Genomic DNA, 21,432 nt, shown 5'->3' on the forward strand with positions numbered 1-21,432 from the left:
GGTGGGAAGAATGCCTGGCCAGATGAAAATTACTCCCGGAATGATGCCAGATTCAACTTCTGAGCGTTCTGGTTTCTAATAGGAAAAAGCTCCAGTTCTAAGGGTCATGATTGTTGGCCTGCAGCTCTCAACCACATTCCAAGGCTCATCACGGCATGTACAGACCCAGGAACCTGAGTGACAGGCAACATAAGCAGTCTTGTCATGAAGACACCTCAGACCATACACTGAAGAAAGCAGCCCAGCTAGACCCATGTGGGCTCACAACACATGGATGAACTGACCCCCAAGTCTCCCTGTGTGCTAGGAAATCAGCAACCCCCCACCAGTGGGTGGGAAAGTTTTTGAATAACTGCCTGGGTGGTACCTTGGACAGCTCCCTGTGGCTCGGCTGCGGAGACCCTCAGAGAGCAGCCTACCCCATCACACAATTCCTAGCCTCTCATTCTTTCTGGTGAGGTCCTTCCCCAAAGGGAAGATCGAGCCTTTGGGGAATGGGGAGGGTCAAGGAGGTGGCGGGGTGGAGTTGGCTTTGGCCATTTGGGGAAAATGAAGAAGATGCAGGAAGAACAAGCAAACAGCAGGCTGATCTAGAAAAAAACATCAACACTACGGGCCCCAAACGGTGCCACAGACTTCTCTCTTGGGTTCTTCTATTATCACCAATCTTGGCATAAAACCATCGTTTCCAGAACACTTGTCACATACCTTTTCACAAAATCTTCAGAACAAGCCCTTGTGGAAGTTATTTTTCTCATTTTACAGATAATGGAACGGAAGCCCATTATCAGGTTAAGTGATTGGCCAGAGGTCACACAGCCAATGGAGTGAGCTAAGCTTGGCCTCAATCAGGGGTCCTTACCAGATGTCTCTACTGTGCGGCCTGCTCCTCTCCATACATGGCTGGGATTTTGCGGGGAACTCACAATTTCTGGAGACACAGTCAGGTCTCTGACTATTGGGGTAGCCTCTGGCTGTGCAGATGTATCAGGAAATGAAGCTGTGAGTGCTAAGGCAAGAGCACAGACTGCTTGTGTGCCCAGATGTGGGCAAAAGCCCCCCAATTAAGTAACTAAAAAATGGCACTGAGGTCTCCAGTTGTGCCACTTACCACCTAGATGGCTATGGGTGGGTCTCTTGGCTTGCCCTGCCTCAGTTTCCAAAGCTGCCAGATGGGTCAGATCACTGTGCTGGTGACCTGGGGGAGGTTTTAAGAGTATGCCTGGGCAGGGGGGCGGTAAACATTATATGTAACAGCACCTTGAAGATGACACAGAGCTGTGAACCCTTTCAGGGGCTCCTAGAAATTGGATTGGTGGAAAGGACTGGGGTGATGGTGGTAGAAATGGTGGGGTGGAACAACTCCCTCTGGATACACGCCAAGCCTTCTCAAATCTGTCTGCTGAGATCCTGAGGGCAGAAGAGAATGGGCACCACTCCGCTGCCAGGGAAGGCACAAGAGGGCTTCTTCCCTGTTTTATCTTAAATTCAAAATAACAATCGGGGGAAAATCGATGCCCCCTTACACCTTTGTGAATGCAACCTGTTTGCCCCAATCCCAATTAGAGCAATGTACAAGAAAGAGAGCAGCTTTCCCTCGTTCCTCTGGGGCCTGAGAGATCAGCTCCTTCCTTCTCTCTCCCAAGGTTCTGGACCACCAGAGACCAGACAATGTGTTCTGGGTGTCTTCCTAGCCCTGCACACACCTCTGCCCATGGACACTGTCTCCCCTGGTCGTTTGTGTGCTCTTCTGGGGTCCAAAGTCAGGGTTTGAGCTGGGCTATGTGATTTTTTTAAGGTTCTCACGACAGTCTCATGAGAAAGGTACTGTTTTCCCATTTTACAGACAAGAGCACTGAGGCTTAGAGAAGTAAAGGGACTAACTTAAAACCATGGGGTAAGTAAAAAGTAAATCTAGGATTAGAACCTAGGTATGTCATTCCAAAGATGCCTGCCCTCGCTCTAGTGACTTCTGGGCCAAGTGCTTCTCCTTTCTGGGTGCCGCCCCAGGCAATGCTGTCTGAGTGAGCGCCCCCGCCACAGTGCCCGGGGGATGGAGGTCCCTAGAGCATAGCTCAGAGAACCCTATCCGGACAAGGACCCCTCGGGTGGCTCTAGAAGTTAGATCTCACAGGGACCCAGCTCTGGCTTTGGCTACCTGGCAGTAAAAACGACCGCTCTTGGTGGTACACGGCCCGGCCCCAAATCCCTGCAGAGTGCGCCCCTCGCCCGTCTGGGAGCTCTAGAGCCTCTTTCGAGCAGGAGGCACAACTTTCCTAGGTTCCGGGAGCCGGAGCTTTTGCATCCCAATCCCGCCCGAACGCTAGAAGTAAGAGGTGCAGGCGGCCCCGCCGTTACTGGGAGCGCAATAAGAACCCTGGCAAAGTTGGAAGCCAGGCGGGAGCAACAATGTACCCCACCCAGGAGCACAACCCTCCCGGCCTCGGGGCCCCCCACCGAGAGTGGCGAGCGATGCCGAAGAGTCCGCCATTACCGGGCTGGCGGTGGCCGTGCCTCTGCCGAGCCCGGCGCGGAGGAAAGCTGAAAGTTGAGATTGGGCAGGTGCAACGATCCCCGGGGACTAGCGTCCCCCAGCCTCCGGCTGCCCGCGGGGGGTAGCGCGCCTTGCCAAAGGGGCCGCCATTACCGCAGGCGCGCAGCTCGGAGCCGAAGCGTGCAGCGGAACGGGGACGCTGGTCCCTGCAAAGTTGGAGCGAGAGCGCAGCGGGCGCGACGATCGCTGGGACCTGAGCCCGCCGGCCTGGGGCTGCCAGCTGGGGAGGAGATCGAGGCCACCGGGACCAAGTTGGGACGCAAGCAAGCCCCCCATGCCTGCCCGTGAGCACTGGGGGCTGGGAGCCCAAGGGGACACCGAGGGGACGCGGGACGCCTGGGCCGAGAACTCACCTGCTGCCGAGTCGGGCAGTGCCGAGGCTGCCTCTTTGCTCTGCGCACCCGTCAGCCCGCCTGTCCGCGAGCCCGCCCGCCTCCTTCCTCCTCCTCCGTCTCCCTTCTCCTCCTCTTTCTCCTCCTCCTTCTCCCGGGCTCCTGCAGCCACCGCTCTCCCGGTTCCAAACCCTCCCAGTCCGACGCCCCGCGCGGCTGTAAGGCGCCAGTCGTACCCGCTCACCTCTGGGTAGGAGCCGCGCGCATCCCTCCGCCTTCCCCGCCGCCTCTCCGATCCCTTCCCGCCCCCTCTCCCCGAGCCCCCACCCCTCCCCAAGTCCCCTCCCCTCCCTCCGCCCCTTGCGAACCCAAGTTCGGGACGGAGGCTGTGGGCTTCCCCGGCGCCGTGCCGGGGCGCCCCGCGCGCGCGCCCCTGGCTCACCCCGTCCTCCCGGCAGCCGCTCGCCGCCTGGCTGCCCCTTGGAGCAGCCCCGGGGCTAAGTAGCTCCTCGCCCAGAGGCCGGAAACGCGGCATAAATATGTAGGGGCAGAGCCGTGAGCTCAGCGAGGGTCGTGAGGGGGAATTTATTTCTTAATGTCCCTCCTTTATCCTATCATCGCTGAAACAAATTAGCGGTGACGTCCAACCCGGCTGGTTTATGGGTGCGGGGAGGGAGACGTCGCAACCCTCATTAAAAGAGCCGCTCTGGGCTCCAAAACATACATCTTTTATATAACCTAATTTCCATCTTTTTTCTATCAGGAAACACACACATACACACACACACACACACACCCCATGACAATTTCTGGGAGCCTGGAGGGGGCTCATGTAGTAGCCACAGGGCAGCTCTCTTTGGGCAGAGAGGGCCCCGTGGAAAGCAGAGATGTTTATTTCTGCCTCTCCATCAGCCTTGGGGTAACGTTCCTCAATGGGACAGTGGGATGCGCTGCCTTTCACTCTAGACAAGGCCAAAAGACACCCCAGCCTGAATTCTGGCTCTGGCTCTTGGGTGGTTAGACAGGAAGAGAGGAGGCCGGTGGTGGAAATGCTGCCTTGTTCTGGCCTTCCTCCCCTGAGTAGCGCTTAGTCCTGACAGCTGGCGAGGGGGAAGGACGGGAGGGCGCAGGCTTGCTCACCTGTGGCCTGGAAAAGCTGCAGGTAAACCTGCGGGTTGGAGACGCCCAGGCCTGGGCTGGGAGGAGGGGAGGAGGCAGAGAAACAAGCTTTCCTTCCTTTCTTAGGGGCCCTAACATATGGGTAACCATATAAACCCGGCTCAAAAGCTGTCTTTTCCCGGGCAGATTGCAAAGAATTTTGCATTTCACTGTTGCTGCTGCTGCTCACACACTCTTGGGAAAATGGGAGAAAACCAGGGAAAGAGAATACACACACACAGAGACACACACACACAGCACCTGGCTCTAGATGGCTTGAAGAGGCAAAAAGGAATCCCCCACTTTGTCACTAATAAATGCTTTTCTAATCGTTTTTCACATCAAGCACCAGGAGAAGGGGGTGTGACTTCGGGGGACAGAAAAAGGGGTGTGGGGATGAGGAGGGGAGGAAAGAGGGAAGATGCTGGCAGAGAGGTGGCTGCGTAGCCTTCTGTTTGTCTTCAACACACTGGAAGGAACACACGAGAAATTCCCTCTCAGCCCCAGGGTTCTGCCACCTCCGGACTGTGCCACATGGTGCTAAGTCCAGAGCCTGTTTTCCCAGTGGTGAAACAGCCCCGGGGTCATTGTAAAGATGCCGACAGCGAGGTGATGCTGGCTGGGGAAGCTCTTGGCATAGAACCTGGCATATAGTAAATGCTCAGTAAACAGTAGCCCCAAGTAATAATAACCATGATGAGAATCAGAACAGGAGCATAAAGGCTGAATAGGGTGTCCCAGGGAAGCATTCAGCCTGGGTCCAGCTTCCCCTGCCTGAACCATTTCAAAGTTGAGCGCTGGGCTTCAGTGCTATCAGAGTCAGACTCGGAATACTGCTCCCCTCAATTACCATGGCAACTGGGGAAAATCAGGAAGCCAGAGGAAGAGAAGCTGCTCTTCCACTGGGCTGGCCCTTCACCTGTTCAAAACAGCTACCATGTGCATGCCTGTCATGTGGGGGTGGGGCTGGGGGAGACTCCCGATGAGGGGGGCACCTTCTCTTCTGGATCACCAGCTGCTCTGACTCAGGGAAAAGGGTGGTTGGTAGGAGACAGGCAGCCACAAGATGGTGGGGTCCAGGCCAAGGCTGGCTGTGCTTATAGAAGGCAGAGTTAGCCTGGGTTCAAGGAGAGGGGGACAGACCCCCCAGCCTCAATCCTGTCCTCATCAGCAGGTGTCTGAGAGCAAAGCACAGGCATGCAGGTCCTGAGATGGAGATTCGGGAAGATGGGCTTCCAAGTCCAGGGAGGGAGCCAGTTACCACCATGGGTTTTGTGAGTGTGTGTGTGTGAGAGAGAGAGAGAGAGAGAAGGAGAGGGAGGTAGTGAGAGAGAGGAAAGGAAGAGAGAAAGAAAGAGATCCTCCCCTTCCTCCCTTACTCTGGTTGTTTCTGTAGGGATAAGGGGACTAGTAACAGTACTAATTGCAGCAGAAAGGATAATGGCTGTCTTGTATCGAGTATGTCTCATTTTGCCAGTCTTGAGCCAAGCCTTCTTTAGGTGTATCTCACTGAATGATCACAGAAATTGTAAGGGGTGATTGTTTTCTCTTATTCCCATTGTACAGAGGGGAAAGCAGAGGCTCTGAGAAGCAAAGTAACTCACTCCAGTTACCTGGTGGTAAAAGCAGCTATTAGCACTGGGCCATACTGACCTCAGAGTGAGGCTCTTCCTGCCTCCCCACCGCCGCCTTGTGGAGAAAGAGGAAGTGAAGATGCTGCTGTTTTTCGGGGTGGCAGGGGAGTGTCTGGTGTTTGGAGGCCCTTCTTGCTTGTGCCAGAGGGCTTCAAAAACTGGTGCTTTTAAGCCACATGGTGGCCCTCGAACTGTGCAGAGGGACTGCCCCCCAGACGCTCCTCAGGTGTGGTACCCTGGGAAGTCTTTCCTCTTTCTAGGCTGCTTGGGGCTTTCCCTCTAAACTGATTCCTCGGGACCCCCTTGGTGTCAGGGGAGATGTTGATAATGCTTCTCTCCCTTTACCCACAACCCCACCCAGAGCACTGTAGTGCTCAACAGCCGAGACCTACCCAGGGGTCAGCCTGGAGCAAGGTCTCCATAAATGGTCACCATGATAACGATTATTCTTGGATCTTCTCTCGGGCCCACACCCTCCACCCCTGTGTGCTCGGCAGGTGGGTAAAAGCCTTCTCCCGGCTGAAGCGAGGGCCGTCCCCTCTACCTGCTCTCTGCCCCTCTGGACCCTAACCAGTCGCTACCCCAGCAGCTTAGAGGTGAGCCTGGGGGAGCAGAGGGCTCTGGGGTGGCCAAGGGGAGGAGAGGGAAGGAGGAGTTGGCCAGTGTGCTGCCACCAAGGGGGTAATACATTATCCAGGGCTAATGAAAACATAATTATCTTCTTTTGGCTGCAGAGAGGGTCTAATTTAATAGGCTGCGATCGAAAGGCATCTGCTGAATTCACCCAGCAGTGAAAACACTTGAAGGGCTGGGGCGGAGGGGGGACGGGGAGTGGGCAGAGCGCGGCTGGCTGGCAGAGCCCTGCAGCTGTGTCAAAGTGGTAGCTCTCCCAGGGGAGGGGAGCCTGGGGGCTGCAGGGCAGAAGCAGCAGAGAGGATGTGGCAGCTAACAGGTGTCCTCATTACGAGCTGGGGCTCCTTTCTTGCTCTTGAACTTGGACCCGTCCTTTGCCTCTCTGAGCCTCAGCTTCCCCATCTGTAAAATAGGGCTAATCCTGACTGCCTCCCATTAATTGGGAGGAATAGATGAGAAATGAGAGAGGAGTCCTGGCGCCTACTCAGTAAATATTTAACATAACCTCCCCACTCCCCTGCTGATTTGCTGGGTCGGTTCTACTTAGCCTTCTGGTCTTAGCATAAACAGCCCCTCTTTGGAGAAGACCCTGCCCCTCCCCTTTCATATCACAACACACTTTAGAATGTTTGCTGGTTTACAGCTGGACTGTTACAGCTCCACAAAGGCACAGCAGGTCTGTCTCATTTGTCACCGGAAGCCAGTGCTTCTCAGAGCATGTTCCCTGGACCAGAGGATTCAGCATCTCCTGGGAATGTATTTGAAAGGCCAGTCCTTGGGTCCCGCCCCAGACCTGCTGAACCAGATACTCAGATGCGGGCTGGGTGCTCGGTAATTTGCCCAAACTCTCTAGGTGGTCCTGATCCATACTCAAGTAGGAGAACCTCTTCTTCAGCCCCAAACTCCAAAAAATTCTTGGTTGAATAAATGAAGAGCTTGCTGGGCTCCAGCTATAACAGCCTTACCTCCTTTATTGGCCATCAGCTGCATATCAATCCACCCAGGGCCCCTGATTCTGGAAGAGAATTCAGCTTTCAGGCCTGCTGCTGGGGCCTTGGCTGGGGAAGTCGCTCAAATGTGCTTGTGAAGGACTGTGCCCGGCGGTCAGTCTTGAAAAGTTAGAGAGGCCCTGGCACTGCGGCAACCTTGGAGATGACTGTCCTCAACCTTGGGTTTTTACACAGGGAAGTCAAGGTCCAGGGAGGTCTGGCAGCTCATCCAAGGGCAACAGCCAGTTAGTGGCCCATCAGATCCCTGCCGTGGCTCCCAACTCAGGATCCCTGAGAGGGCTGGGATCCCTGAGAGTGTAGTCCTGGAGGGCCTGGGGGATGGCAGGCCAGCAGAGCCAGGGCACAGGAAACAGAGTTGTCTAGGAGCCTGGAACACCCGGAAGGTGTGAGGGTGTCACAGTCCCTGGGATGGCTGCTGTAGTCAAATACCCTGCAGACATTCGCAGGATTCTGACAGGGAAGAGAGGAGGAGGAGCCCTTTAAGGCTTAAAGAGACAGCCTGAGCATAAGACGCACTAGAGCATCCGACTCTCAGACTTGGCTTTGCCACTAGCGGGCTGTGTGAGTTTGGGCAAACCCCTTGGAATCTCTGGGTCTCAGAGGTGATCTTAACCCAAGGATAGTCAGCTCCCTGGAATCACATGCAGTCAAGCAGAAGTGTATTTTTCTGGGGTAGAGGATTCATAGTATTAAGTGGTTTTTTAAAAGAAGTCTTAGAACTGGAAAAGGTTAATTGGAACTGAACCAAATGATATCTCGGGGCGCTTTAATGGGCAGAAAAAGGAGATACCATTGCTGAGAAACCTGGCGGGGAAGTTTGCCCGACACCCTTTGCCCTACGCAGCTTATTTGGCAGAGAGGCAGTTCTCCAAATGACCGACAGATGGCGCTAAACCTTCACTGTAGCTTTCCTGTTCTCCCCAAGACCTGCCAGGTAGGTTCTGGCTTCTGTTTACTCAGCTTTGGGGACCAGGGGCCTGGGTCCCTGCTCTGCGGGGCTGACTTGAGTGGGATGACAGTGCTGCGCCACCTCTGGACTGTTTGTATCTCCTGGTTGCCACCCTGTCTTGCAGTGTCTGTCCACAGAGGAGGCATGGAAAAGGATATGAGTGTAGGGGCATTAGTGTGTAGGGCAGGGGTGAGGGGAGGTCTCTACCAGAGCAGACCACCTGAAGAATAGGAAGGGACCCTAAGTTTGGTGTTCGTATCCCCTGCAACCCAAATAGAGTCCCCGCTACACACCTGTGCTTCCCCATTCCAATTCAACACATCCCAACTCTCAGAACCCTGTAAACCTGGAGCGTCTGATGGTCTGTCACTGGGGTGTGAGGGGCCAAAGTATGTGCACCTTGAAGCCAGTGCCACTAGGGAACAGAGGAAGCCGGCTGGGTCAGAGACAGCAGGGAGTGGTGGGGCCTGGGGCTAAATGGAGGGCGTGCCCCCAACTAAAGGGCTTCACGTGCAAATGTTTTGAAAGCAACATTTTCTACCAGGCTAAACAGATTTGGCCCACCTGGGTGAGAACTTTGAGCAAGAAAATGGACTTCAGCACCTGAGTGGAGGTGTTTGAGTGCAAGGGAAGTCTTACTCAGAACAAAAAAAAGCAGAGATCCTTACCCTGTCAGGTACACAAAAATTGCATGAGATGAGGGCTACTGCTGCCTGGACTCTGCCTCCGCAGCTTATGAATCATTAGGTCTCAAGAGGTGGTATTTTTTTTTTTTAAGCAAACTCCTGGAGGAAACTGAGGCAGGTGGCCTTCTGGGCCCAAGTGGTCTACTCTGTGCCCGTCTGTCCACCCCAGTGAGCTGGGTGGGGCCTCATCCTCAGCCTGCAGGCACTCGGAGTTCAGTGACACAGCATCTTAGCAGCAATGACACCCCCTCCCGATTCAAAGTGGCCCTCTCGTAATTCTCCTCCTCCGCACCATACTGCAGACATGCACGGAAAGGATGACACACCTGGGCTTATTTCTAAGAATTGAGGAAAATTCTGAGACCAGTCCCTGGGAGAGGGCAATGGGGAGGTGGTGGAGAGAAGGCACGTGTAATTCCAGCTCGGTATTCCAGAAAGCTACCCAAAGTGGGGTCATGACGTGTGACTTCTCGTCTACTGTGTGTGTGACCTTGGCCAAGGTGCCTCCCCTTTCTGGGTCTCAGTTTCCCCTTCTATAAAATTAAGGGGGTTGGACTGGAGCAGAGCTCCCTCCTGTGTTCCAGGACCTCCCTGGGGCTCTGCAGCAGTGTTTTGGGCGCTGGCAGTCATGCAAGTGGAGGGGCAAGGATGCTGGGGACTCTTCTGCCATTCCTGAGTTGACCTGCTTCTGACTGTGCATCTAGCTTCCTCCTCTAGCTTTCATTTGAAAAACAAATGCGAGCAACAGGTCCGGAAGCTTTCTGTGGCATCTTCCATTGTCCATTTAATAGTCATTCATTATTGCCCCCTCTTTTTTGGTGGGCCATGGGCTGGGGCAACTGAGACCCCCGTCCTATCCAGGTAGGATTTCTGGCTCCTGGAACACTCAGTCCAGTGGGGGAAATCAGACAAACACCCAGCCCATCAGCGGTGACAAGCCAGCCTACTGGTGAGCTGGCACCATGCCGAATGTACCTCCCCGAACCCCAGAAAGGGATCCTGCTGGCTTTCCTCTGACTTTTAAAGCCGTAATGAGAGAACCCACTTCCTTCTCCCCAGCCTGACAGCCCAGAGTTTCATTAGCATCATGTGCTTTGGCATTTGATTTATTCAAGCTGACACTCAAGCAAACTGTCTTATACTCCTCTCTAATTGTGGGGAAGGGAAGAGTCTGCAAGTTTATGGTGTGACTTCAAAGCTTCAGAGTCAGTCTTGGGTTTTGCTACTTGCTGGCTGTGTGACCTTAGGCAGGTTAATTACCCTTTCGGAGCCTTGGCTTTCTCCACCGTTAAAAATGGGGACAATGATAGTTCCTACCTGATAGGATTGTGCTGATTGGATGAGACTGTGCTTGTGAAGTCCTTAGTAAGCACAGTCTTTGGCACTCAGTACAAGTTCAGTTAATTGTAGTCCCCCTCCTTTTGAAACTATTGTTATATTATATATAATATATATTATATTGTGTGGGGTTCTTGTCTTCTGTTTTGAGATCAGAAGCTCTTTGAGGGAATTGGGCTGTATCGAATCCATTTCTGATGTTCTCCAATATGCCTAGCTGTTTGCTGGCACATTCTAGGCACTCAATAGCTGCTGCTGCTGCTAAGTCGCTTCAGTCGTGTCTGACTCTGTGCGACCCCATAGATGGCAGCCCACCAGGCTCCCCTGTCCCAGAACACTGGAGTGGGTTGCCATTTCCTTCTCCAACTCAATAGCTAGATTTATCTAATTGCATGGAGGAATCAGGAGAAATTCTCTGTTACAGTGGTTCTCAAAGTCTTGTCCAGCAGGGTGAGGATCACCTGGGAGCTAGAAATGCAGATTTTTCTGGACCCATCTCAGATTCACTGACTCAGCAGCTCTGGGAGGTTGTGGGGTGGGGGTGGCGGTCTGGCACTTTGGGTTTTTACAAGCCTCCAGAAATTCTGATGCATTTTTAAGTTTGAGAATCACCTTTCTACACTAATGACTTTCAAACTTGTTTTGAAACTTAGCAATATTAAAAAAAGTTCCAAATGAAATCATATTCAAAAGTCAATATATAATAGGTGAAAGAGAAGTACTTAGGAATCACGGGGCAAGGCAAGACCCCTGCCTGCGTATTCTCCTAGGAGTCCTCAAACACTTAAGACTTCTGGAAATAGAGTTGAAAAAGCATGGCCTTACGATTTTTCATCCTCCTACTCATCACCTACCCGCCCATCTACCCACCCGCTCATGCATCCATTCGTACACTCAGTATCACTTAGCACTTACTACATTTCAGCATTTCAATATGTTACCTCTCACCTACTTGGTAAGTGGCAGAGCCAGGATTTGAACCCAGCAAGACTGGCTCCAGGGTCTGTGCAATTAACCATTACATGATGGTTGCTGATATTGAGAAAGAAATGGGAAGAAGGAGCAGTTCAGGGCTTAGAAAGATAGGATAGCAACTGACAAATAAGCTAAACATCACTTCTTCAAGATCACCATGGTTACCATTTCCAGAGCACTTCCTATGGGCCAGGCTAACCCTCCTTCATCTTCACAGTCACCTGGCAAATTGGATGTTACTGGCCTACTTTCTGGGGAAACTGAGGCACTGGGAGGTAGAATTACTTGCTCAAGGACACACAGTTAAGCAGTGGCAACCCCAGAATTTGAACCTGTTTGTTGGACTCCAACCCCCATAATCTTAAGGGGATTAAAAAGGTGAAGGGGAAGCCTTAGAAAATTGGAGTGACCTCAGGGCAAGGGGGTCTGTTGACTGGGTTTGGGGACAAGGTTGGGCTGACCCAGCCTTGGAGCCAAAGAGAAGACAGAGAGACAAAGAGGATGAGTGAGAAAATCTGGGCCTTTCCTGAACTTTCTAGCCCAGAGTATCCACATCACGGTTGTATCCCGCCAGCTGACGATATGAAAAAGTGTGTGGGCACTGGAGCCAAGTGGTGGTGGTGGTTTAGCTGCTAAGTCACGTCCAACTCTTGTGACCCCATCGACTGTAGCCCGCCAGGCTCCTCTGTCCATGGGATTCTCCAGGCAAGAATATTGGAGTGGGTTGCCATTTCCTACTCCAGGGGATCTTCCCAACCCAGGAATCGAACCTGGGTCTCCTGTACTGCAGGCAGATTCTTTATCGACTGAGCTATAAGGGAAGCCAAGTGAGACTGGGCCAAATCCTGGCTCTGTCTCTTGCTGGCTGTATGACCTTGGGCAAGTTACCTAACATCTCTGAGCCCCAGTAACGACTTGCCTTTCAAAACTTTGAAAATCATGTTAACAAACAAGGCACTTGGGTAGGCAGTAGGCATTCAAATAATGCCCTGTTGCCAAATGGCATTCATTGGTTCATTCACTCAGTAAATACTGACTGTAGCACCTGCTGCCAGTGCCCCGGCCAGACCACCTTGGTGTCCACCATTCATTCCCCTATGTGCTCACATCCCAGCTTCCAGCTGTCAGTACCTGCAATGCTTTCGTAGAGGAAATTAACATCCCCCACCCCCTGGAGTGCCTTTAACCAATACCTGATAGGAGTTGGAGGACTTCTGCTCCCTTGACCCCCAAGGAGGGTAACTTTGAGGCGCATGGTCTACACTGGCTCCCAGGCGGTTCAGCTGCGGTCGCCTACAGTGGTAACTTACCAGATAGCGCCCCCTTTCCTGGCTCCTCCCCTTCCCCATCCCACCTGAACTCTCTCCTCTGGGTGTTTCCTGGGATTACCTCCTAAAGAAATTTCCTTGTACTCCAGCACCTCAGGTTCTGCTTCTGGGACACAAAACCTCAAATGAAACTAAGATGTTGATTAAACCCCTACTATGTGCCTCGAGGAACCTATGCCATCCTATTGCATCCTATGCCATCCTATTGCATCCTATGCCACCCTGTGCCATCCTGTACCATCCTATGCCACCCTATGCCATCCTATGCATCCTGTGCCACCCTATGCCTCGATGAACCAGGCAGGGTTCCTGCTGTCAGCACACTGCCTACCGTCAGGCTATCAGAAAAACAGACAGAGGATAATAAAGCCTGTAAAGATTGAACTGCTTTCAGTATATGAAGCCCCAGAATGTTAAGGCCTCTTTCTTAGAACACGTCCAAGAATCACAATTATTTTTCTCCAGTCTCTCCCTGATGACCCAATGAATAAGCATTTTGAGGCCAGAATCCACATCTTCTTGCTCATTTCCTACTCCCCTGCAAATTGCCTAGGCCAGGGCTTGGCATTCACTTATCTGATAAAAATTCAGTGAGCACCCAGAGTATGTTCTAAGTTGTGGGGAAACAGCCAGCAGTGAGCAAAAGAGACCCATTCCTAGGCCTCATGGAGTTGACCGAATGCAAACAAGTAAAGTGGAGAAGGAAATGGCAACCCTCTCCAGTATTCTTGCCTGGAGAATCCCATGGACAGAAGAGCCAGGGGGCTACAATCCATAGGGTCACCAAGAGTCGGACATGACTGAAGTGACTTAGCACAAACAAGTGAAGGCAAACCTAAGATAAAGGCCCACGAGTAGACAAAGACTATAACGTCATTCTGTGACACATACAATGACAGAGACAGCGGGGCGAGGAGGAGACAGAGAGGGAGCCGGGGCAGGAGAGCGTCTTGGAGGATGTGCAGGCCGCTGGTGCTCAGTAAAGGTTGCTGAACACAGGAAGTACAAGCTTTAGCTTTTGCGGTCAATGAGTAACACCACAATGAGGAAAGCATCTTCAACACAGAAAACTGTTCCAAGCACTTCAAACCCCGCTGACGCCTCTCTGAGTTGATGCCATGGGAAATATTTCAATGACTTCATTCAGAAATCTGTTAGGTCCCCAACACAGACAAGTACTTGGGCCAATTAACACCCCCGAGAGGAAGGCAGCCTTGATCAATATGAGTAGGAGTGCGGCCAGAATCAATGAGGGGCTGTCTGAGGTCTTGGGAAACCACATGGCACTGGACAAGCAGGTTCTGGAACAGTTTCTGCAGGAAGTGTCATGACCACGAAGTGGCTAAAACCAGCAGCAGTGAGTCCTTACTGCCTGCTTCCTTGGCGCTGGGCACATTGCTAAGAGTATCATAAGGGCCACACCTGTTGGAGCCGCACACAGACCCTGTTTGCTGCTGATATTTATTCACTAAGTCGTGTCTGAATCTTGCTGACCCCATGGACTACAGCCTGCCAGGTTCCTCTGTCCAAGGCATTTCCCAGGCAGGAATACTGGAGTACGCTGCTATTTCCTTCTCCAGAGGATCTTTCTGACTCAGGGATTGAATGCAAGTCTCCTGCATTGGCAGGTGGATTCTTTACTGTCTAAGCCACCAGGGAAGCTCAAAGACCCTGTTAGGTGGCTACTATCATAACCTCATTTTCCAGGGGAGGAAATAGAGGATCAGAGGAGGTTAAGTAACTCGCTCGGGGTCACGCAATGACAATGTGGTTTGTTAAGGGCCACGAGGGGGGCTGCTAGTGGGAGCATAGAGGAGGTGTGCCTACCCAGTCTGGGGTAAAGGAACTCCTATGCCTGTGGGTATAATTTCTGAGTTGAGGTATGGAGAAGGTTGAAGTTGATGCAGGAATGCTGGAAGGTAAGGAGGGAGAGAAACTCATTTCAGTAACATGCAATGCTTGAAAATGAGGGCACATTCAGGAACCTCTGGGAGGTAGAACTTTGCCAAAAGGTAGAATTAACCCCTTGGCTTATTTTGTGCGGAGAAGGCAATGGCACCCCACTCCAGTACTCTTGCCTGGAAAATCCCATGGACGGAGGAGCCTGGTGGGCTGCAGTCCATGAGGTCGCTAAGAGTCGGACATGACTGAGCGACTTCACTTTAACTTTTCACTTTCATGCATTGGAGAAGGAAATGGCAACCCACTCCAGTGTTCTTGCCTGGAGAATCCCAGGGACAGGGGAGCCTGGTGGGCTGCCGTCTATGGGGTCGCACAGAGTCAGACACAACTGAAGCGATTTAGCAGCAGCAGCAGCTTATTTTGTGTGGTTCAGGGTTTAGCCGGGTGGACGTCACATTTCTGGAGCTGTGGTTTAATGCTAGGCTGGCTGGCACTCCCCAGAAGGGCTGTATGGGTGGTGTGGGCGTCTTAGGGGTGATTCTGGGGGATTCCCTACTCCTCCTTCAGGTGGCGAGGTTATCCTTGCGCCCGTCTCCCTGGGCCCCATGGAGATCCCTGGGGTCAGCAATTGGACGCCACCATCCCAGCAGGATGAAGGCTATTCGTGTTGATTTTTAGATTAGCTTGTGGAGTCCACAGAGGTGATGGACGGTTAGGGGTGAACACAGCATCTGACGAGGTTGTCAGCGTGTGCTGCCGCCCACACCCAGGGTGGCAGCCTCTCACCCAGGCCCTCTGAGGGTGCTGCGGACCACCCTGAGCAGCTTGATCAGTGGTCATCTATGTATAGTCTCCAAGGCTCTGACTGTGCCCCCAAGCCCCAGATTGCTTGACGTGACCTTCTCTTTCCTTCTGACAACACTCTAGTCTGAACTGCCATCTTCCTCACCTGGAACACTCCATCAGCCTCAAGAGGCTTCCTGCCCACTGTGATCCAGTCTCCCCGCACAAATCAGAGTCACCTTTCCAAAATGCAAATGTGACTATGTCAAAGTCTCCAGTGCCCTCGAGTGCTTAAAGCCCAGATTCTCTAGCATTCCTCGGTTCATTAATTTTTCCATCCCACAAATGGTGATTGAGCACCACTGAGTCTTCTGAGGTCTGATGAGGTATTAGCCTCTCCACTGACTTGGCTGTATTGCCCTTTTGGTAGGAGTGAGTCTTGTGAGGACATCTCTTGTTTTTGTGGGCCCAGTTTTCACTGGGGAATGCCCCCCTTTCACATACAGCCCTGGACTCCATGAGGCACAGCTGTTTAGCCTTTCCTCAAAATCTTAGAGCTACCTTGAATTCCTCCAATATATTCCTTGTTTTGTCAGACTCAGTTGATGGTGCTTGAAACCAAAGAAACCCTGATGGGTGGGGCCACCTCTCCTCTTTCAGCCTTAAAGAGCTGTGAGCTGCCCGTAGTTTCCCCAGGTCCACCTGGACCCTTCTGTACTCTGCATGGTGCCCTTGGAGGCTGAGCCAATCAGCCTAGTCCCTTGCACCCAGCTTGCAGGGGGATTCAGCCAATGGAAAGCATCACACAACAGTGTGGGTGGGAGGACACAGAGGCTGGGTTTAATACTCCTGGGTCCCTCCCTGAGGGCTAGAGGTGCAGTGGCTGTGCCCCTCTGTTAAAGGCAGTCTTTCACACACAGTTCACTCCCCAGGCCCTGTTAACGGCCCCTTCCTCTTGCTCTTTGCGGCTCCCCCTAGTTTTCTAGGCTCCCCCTAGTTCAAACCAATCAATCCTAAAGGAAATCAACTCTGAATATTCATTGGAAGGACTGATGCTGAAGCTCCAATACTTTGGCCACCTGATGTGGAGAGCTAATTAGAAAAGACCCTGATGTTGGGAAAGATTGAGGGCAGAAGCAGAAGTGGGCAACAGAGGATGAAATGGTGGGATGGCATCACAGACTTCATGGACATGAATTTGAGCAAACTCCAGGAGATGGTGAAGGACAGGGAAACCGGGCATGCTGCAGTCCATGGGGTTTCAAAGAGTCGTACATGACTTAGCAACTGAAAAACAACTAGTTCTGGGTCTTGCACTGCCTCTTGCTGGTTCCCCTTGACCCAGACCACACCTTTGTAAACAAAGCCTCCACAAATCTCCCCTCCAATTACATAGTTTATATGCGTATCCTTTTTGTTGCCAGGGCCCTGACTGTTTCAGGGGAGGCATCTGCCACCATCTGTGCCTGCTTGTTAGAAGCTGTGAAGGGTCTCCCAGGGTCCTGGATGCATGGGGGGTAGGGGAGGGGAGGGAAGGCCTGGGAGAAGACAAAGAGAAATCTCCTAAAGTACCCCTAAAATGGGAATGCTAAGAAGAGCTCCAGCTAGAACAAGCTCTGAGCTGTAAGTTCACCATTTCCTTGCTGCGTGACCTTGAGAAAAACCACTTCCTGTCTCTGAGCCACATCTTCTCATCTGTAAAATGGGAATGATAATAGAACTTCCTGCATCGCATCGGGCTCTGCTGGAGAGTCAATGACATCATGGTATTCATCCATTCATTCACTGACTCACTCAACAAATATGTATTGAGGGACTTCCCTGGTGGTCCAGTGGCTAAGGCTCTGCCCTCTCAATGCAGAGGGCCCAGGTTTGATCCCTGGTCAGGGAGCTAGATTGCACATGCCGGAATCAAAAGAACCTGTATGCCACAATGAGGATAAAAGATGCCACGTGATGCAACTAAGACCTGGTGCAATCAATTAAGTAAATAAAATTAAATATTAAAAAATGTATTGAGCCCCTGCTATGTGCCTGGCAATGTGCTGGGGACCCCTCAGTAGCTCCCAGCCTACGTGGAGAAAGACACATAGACAAAGAGCCATACAACCGAATATCCAGTCATTCACTGTGGCCGTCCTTCTATGGGGGGCCTGAATGGGACTGAAAAGTCTTCTCTGAGGAAATGGCTAGTGTGTGAGCTGAGTGTTGGAGGATGAGGAAGGCCAGCTGGAGGGTGAACCAAGATAACAGACACGTCAGGGGCAGAGGTGGCTGTTGGAGGAGCTGCGAGTGACGGGGGAACAGATGATGAGGAAGAAGAGGTGGCAGAGATCAGGCTAATCAGAGCTTTGCCTCCCTCAGTGATGGGTCTGCATTTTATTCTGAGGATGAGAAGAGCCATGGGTGGTCTGATTTATGGCTTGAAGGACCACTCTGGCTGTTGTATGAAGAACAGACTAGAGATGGGTCAGGATGGAGTCAGGGAGACCAGAAGGGGACTGTTGGAGTTGCCCAAGTGAGACAGGATGGTGGCTTAGGCTGCGGAAGTGGCAGTGAAGGTGGAGGAAATGAGCTGAGGCAGAGATGGCCTGCTGGCCACCACAGATCCACTTCCATAGTGTATTGTTGCGGCTGGGAAGCAGCTCTCCTGCCAGAGACTACACTTCCCAGTGCTCTTTGGGGCTGGATGAGGTCATGTGACTTGTTCTCACCAATGAAATGAGAGCAGAAGTGATGGCCTCACTTCTGAACTGAAGCAGTTAAGAGCAGGTGTGTCTTTCCCACCTTCTCTTTTCCTGTCCATTGGTTGGAAGCAAAAAGCCCTACAGGATGGTGGAGGCATGAGATGGGAGCCCCTGAATCACCATCTGGACCCCTAAGTGGACTTTATTTGACCTATACACACATTTCTCTTCTACAGAGCCACTGAGATTGTAGGGTCTAACTGTTACAGTTAGACTAAGCAATGGGCAGACCAGTTAGGAGAAAGAACCAGCAGGACTTGGTGATGGATTGGATGAGCAAGAAGGAGGTCAAGAATAACTATGTTTTGGCTTGAGCAATTGTGCAAAGGAAGTTAATGTTTCCCGAGCTGGGGAAGATGAGAAAGGTGAAAGAGAGTCCCCCCCACCCCACCTTCTTTCTTCCTTCCTTTTATTTCTTTGTAGGAGTGAAGAGTTGAGTTTAGAACATGATGTTTGCAATGTCTGGGAGATATTTGAATGGAGATGTTAAAAAGTTAGATGTAAGAATTTGAAGAGGTCTGAGCCAGTGATGTAGTTTGGGATTTATTGTTTTGTAGACAGCATTTGAAATACATAGTAGGTCCTTGATAAATGTTCTCTGAATCGGAATGTGAGTCATGTCTTCTTCACTTCTACTCAGCATTTGGAAGTCGATGAGCGCAAATCATCCCAAAGTAGTTAATGACCTCTATCCCCACCCCAACAGCAAGCTGAACAACCACCCACTCTCTGCTCTGCGCTCCTCTGCTCATTGAAGAAGAGTCCCTTTGAGCTCAGAAAAAGTTGAGAATCTAGCTATTCAAAGGCTGAATGAAGGTAATTCTGATGACGCTTGAAAATGCCTTCCTGCTGTGTTGGGTAAAACACTCCTCTTTGATGCAATAAAATCACTTGTATCTCTGCCTTTTATGTCCTCAAGCAACTTCACCTAATGGGCTGGGGTATGAAAACAGAGTGTGAAAGAGCAGGGCTGGGCTTCACCTGCCTCCAGATGAGGCCACTTGTCTCTTCCCAGGTCTTTTATTCCCCGGGTTTTACAGTTGCTGCGGCATAGGGAAGGTCTTCTGGGCAGACTGGGGAGGCAGTTTGGAAGAAATTCTTGGAAGAGCTGGTATTTTCACCCAATGGCCTCTAACTCCAGGGAAGCAAAACAAATATAGTCACCCCTCAGCATCCATGGGGGATTGGTTCCAGGACACCGCCCCCCCTCCCCCCAGTGATCCCAGAATCCATGGATGTTCAAGTCCCTTATATACAATGGGGAAGCACAGTTAGCCTCTAGTATCTGCGGGGTCTGCATCTGTGGGTTTTGGATTCTTGAATTCTAGGAACCGAGGACTGAAAAATGCAGAACTGGTGAATGCGAAGCACTGGGATTGGCAGTTGCGTGAATCTGCAAATGCAGAACTGGATGTGGAGGGCTGATTGGACCTGCAGGAGCCCACCAGTTGGACTCAAAGAAACTGGTCACGTTGGGACTTGAAGAATTGTGGAGTACAGGTTCTCTCTAAAGAGATAGATGCAATGGGGTTCCAGCAGATTGTTGCCATGTGGAATGCAAATCCAGGATCACTGGGTCTTCTGACTTCTCAAGAGATACTTCAAATACAGATTTTATATGAAATCTGAATTTTAAATGCTGGCAACTAATTACATTTAAACAGTGTTTGTGGGCCAAACAAAGAACATGTGCTTGTGCATATGATGTCTTGAAACCAGCTTGCAGCCCTCAGGGACTTGTGGGGTGGACGTGTGCCTCTTTCCTAAGTAATTACCCATGGGGGGAAATATGTAATCATTTTGGAATTGCTATTGAACCAGTGCAAGTTCGTCAACTCAGCTCTGTAAACCGTGAACCGTAATTCATGTGTGTGTGTGTGTGTAACCCCCTCTTCCCTGATAGCTCAGTTGGTTAAGAATCTGTCTGCAATGCAGGAGACCCCAGTTCAGTTCCTGGATTGGGAAGATCTGCTGGAGAAGGGATAGGCTAACCACTCCATTATCTTGGGCTTCCCTTGTGGCTCAGCTGGTAAAGAATCCATCTGCAATGTGAGAGACCTGGATTCGACCCTGAGATGGGAAGATCCCCTGGAGAAGGGCAAGGCTACCACTCCAGTATTCTGGCCTGGAGAATTCCATGGACTGTATAGTCCATGGGGTCACAAAGAGTCAGACACGACTGAGCAACTTTCACTTCATTTCACTTCATTTTGGTGAGGTAAGCCTTTTAGGTTTTTCAATAGGTGAGAAAGAATGTCAAGATAATGGTGATGGGGAGCAAACCAGACCTCGAGTGGGAGGGCTGTGTGTCTCTCTCGCTGCTGAATCTTTGAAACTGAGCAGGTGCTTGAAAATATTGTTGGATAAAGTAATGACGGGAAGGGATGGGCGAATAAAAGTAGAAGCAACCACAGAATCAGGTTTGCATGTTTCAGAGCATGGGAACCCTTAGTGGCCCAATGGTCCCCCAAGCCCCACATTTTAGTTCTGCTACATTTATTTATTTATTAGGTAAGTGTATGTACTTGCCTACACTGGGGCTTAGTTGCTTAGTTGAGGCTTGTGGGATCTTAGTTCCCTGACCAGGGATTGAACCTGGGCCCCCTGTGGCGGGAGCATGGAGTCTTAGCTACTGGACCACCAGAGAAGTCCCAGTTCTGCTACATTTCAATGATCTTCTGAAGAGGTCACCTCTTGGGTGCTGGTGCAATGTACAATGATTGGTTCTTTCCTTCCTCCCCCCTTCTCTCCCACCCCTCTACTGTCATAAGTATTGAAGAGAATCGGAGAGTCAAGAGGATGCAGAGTCCCGTGTCCACACAAGCTCCACCCTACCATCCAATCCATTTTTCTTACTGCAAGAAGAGTGGCATCATCCTGTCACCCACTAACTTCATCAGTGGCCTTCCACTGACCTCAAGACAGAATGAACTGCTAACTCCTATCAAGTGCATCTTCTGCCCAATCCTTCCCTGGCTCTCCCCCCGCACCCGCTGACCTAGACTCCAGCCAAACACAGAGACTCACAGTCGTTAGCAGGGGCTCACCCCAGGGCCTTTGCACAAGTGCTTCTTTATGCCTTGAAGACATTTCCACTCCCTCTTTACCTGGCTAAACCCTACTTCTCCTTCACATCTCAGCTGAGACCTCACTGCCCCCAGAAGACCTCTCCTATCTCCTGACACTGGGTTACATGGCCCCCTCTGGGTTCCCTGAGTTCCCTGGACTCCCTTCCAGCACAGATCACACAACTCTTGGCTCCCTGCCTGCCAGTCTCTGTCTCTGTGTCATGTTCAGGGTTGGCTGGCTTTCTGTTGCCTAACAGAATTGCAGGAAAGACTTCTGAATGAATACCATCTCTCCTTTCCCCTCTGCCTCCCGAGCCTGCAGGGCCCTGTGGATT

General features: G+C 51.6%; 1 protein-coding gene, 1 long non-coding RNA gene and 1 other non-coding gene across 3 annotated transcripts in view; 2 read left to right on the forward strand and 1 right to left on the reverse strand.

The window, feature by feature from the left end:
* Positions 1-5,325, reverse strand: part of NOS1 (nitric oxide synthase 1) — a 122,958-nt gene extending 117,633 nt beyond the window's left edge. The window contains exon 1 of the mRNA XM_044930142.2: positions 3,329-5,325. The gene's annotated coding sequence lies outside the window, so the exon portion shown is untranslated. The remainder of the gene's footprint in view (positions 1-3,328) is intronic.
* A 2,793-nt stretch (positions 5,326-8,118) lies between these two features.
* On the forward strand, positions 8,119-19,493 carry LOC123329931. Its single transcript, XR_006545543.2, has 3 exons — positions 8,119-8,255; positions 18,736-18,845; positions 19,358-19,493. It is a non-coding gene; the product is annotated as an uncharacterized LOC123329931 (long non-coding RNA).
* Positions 17,101-17,173, forward strand: TRNAE-CUC. The gene has a single exon. It is a non-coding gene; the product is annotated as a tRNA-Glu (tRNA).
* Positions 19,494-21,432: the final 1,939 nt, after the last annotated feature.

Source organism: Bubalus bubalis, chromosome 17 (assembly GCF_019923935.1).
Source record: "Bubalus bubalis isolate 160015118507 breed Murrah chromosome 17, NDDB_SH_1, whole genome shotgun sequence".
Classification (NCBI taxonomy): Eukaryota; Metazoa; Chordata; class Mammalia; order Artiodactyla; family Bovidae; genus Bubalus; species Bubalus bubalis.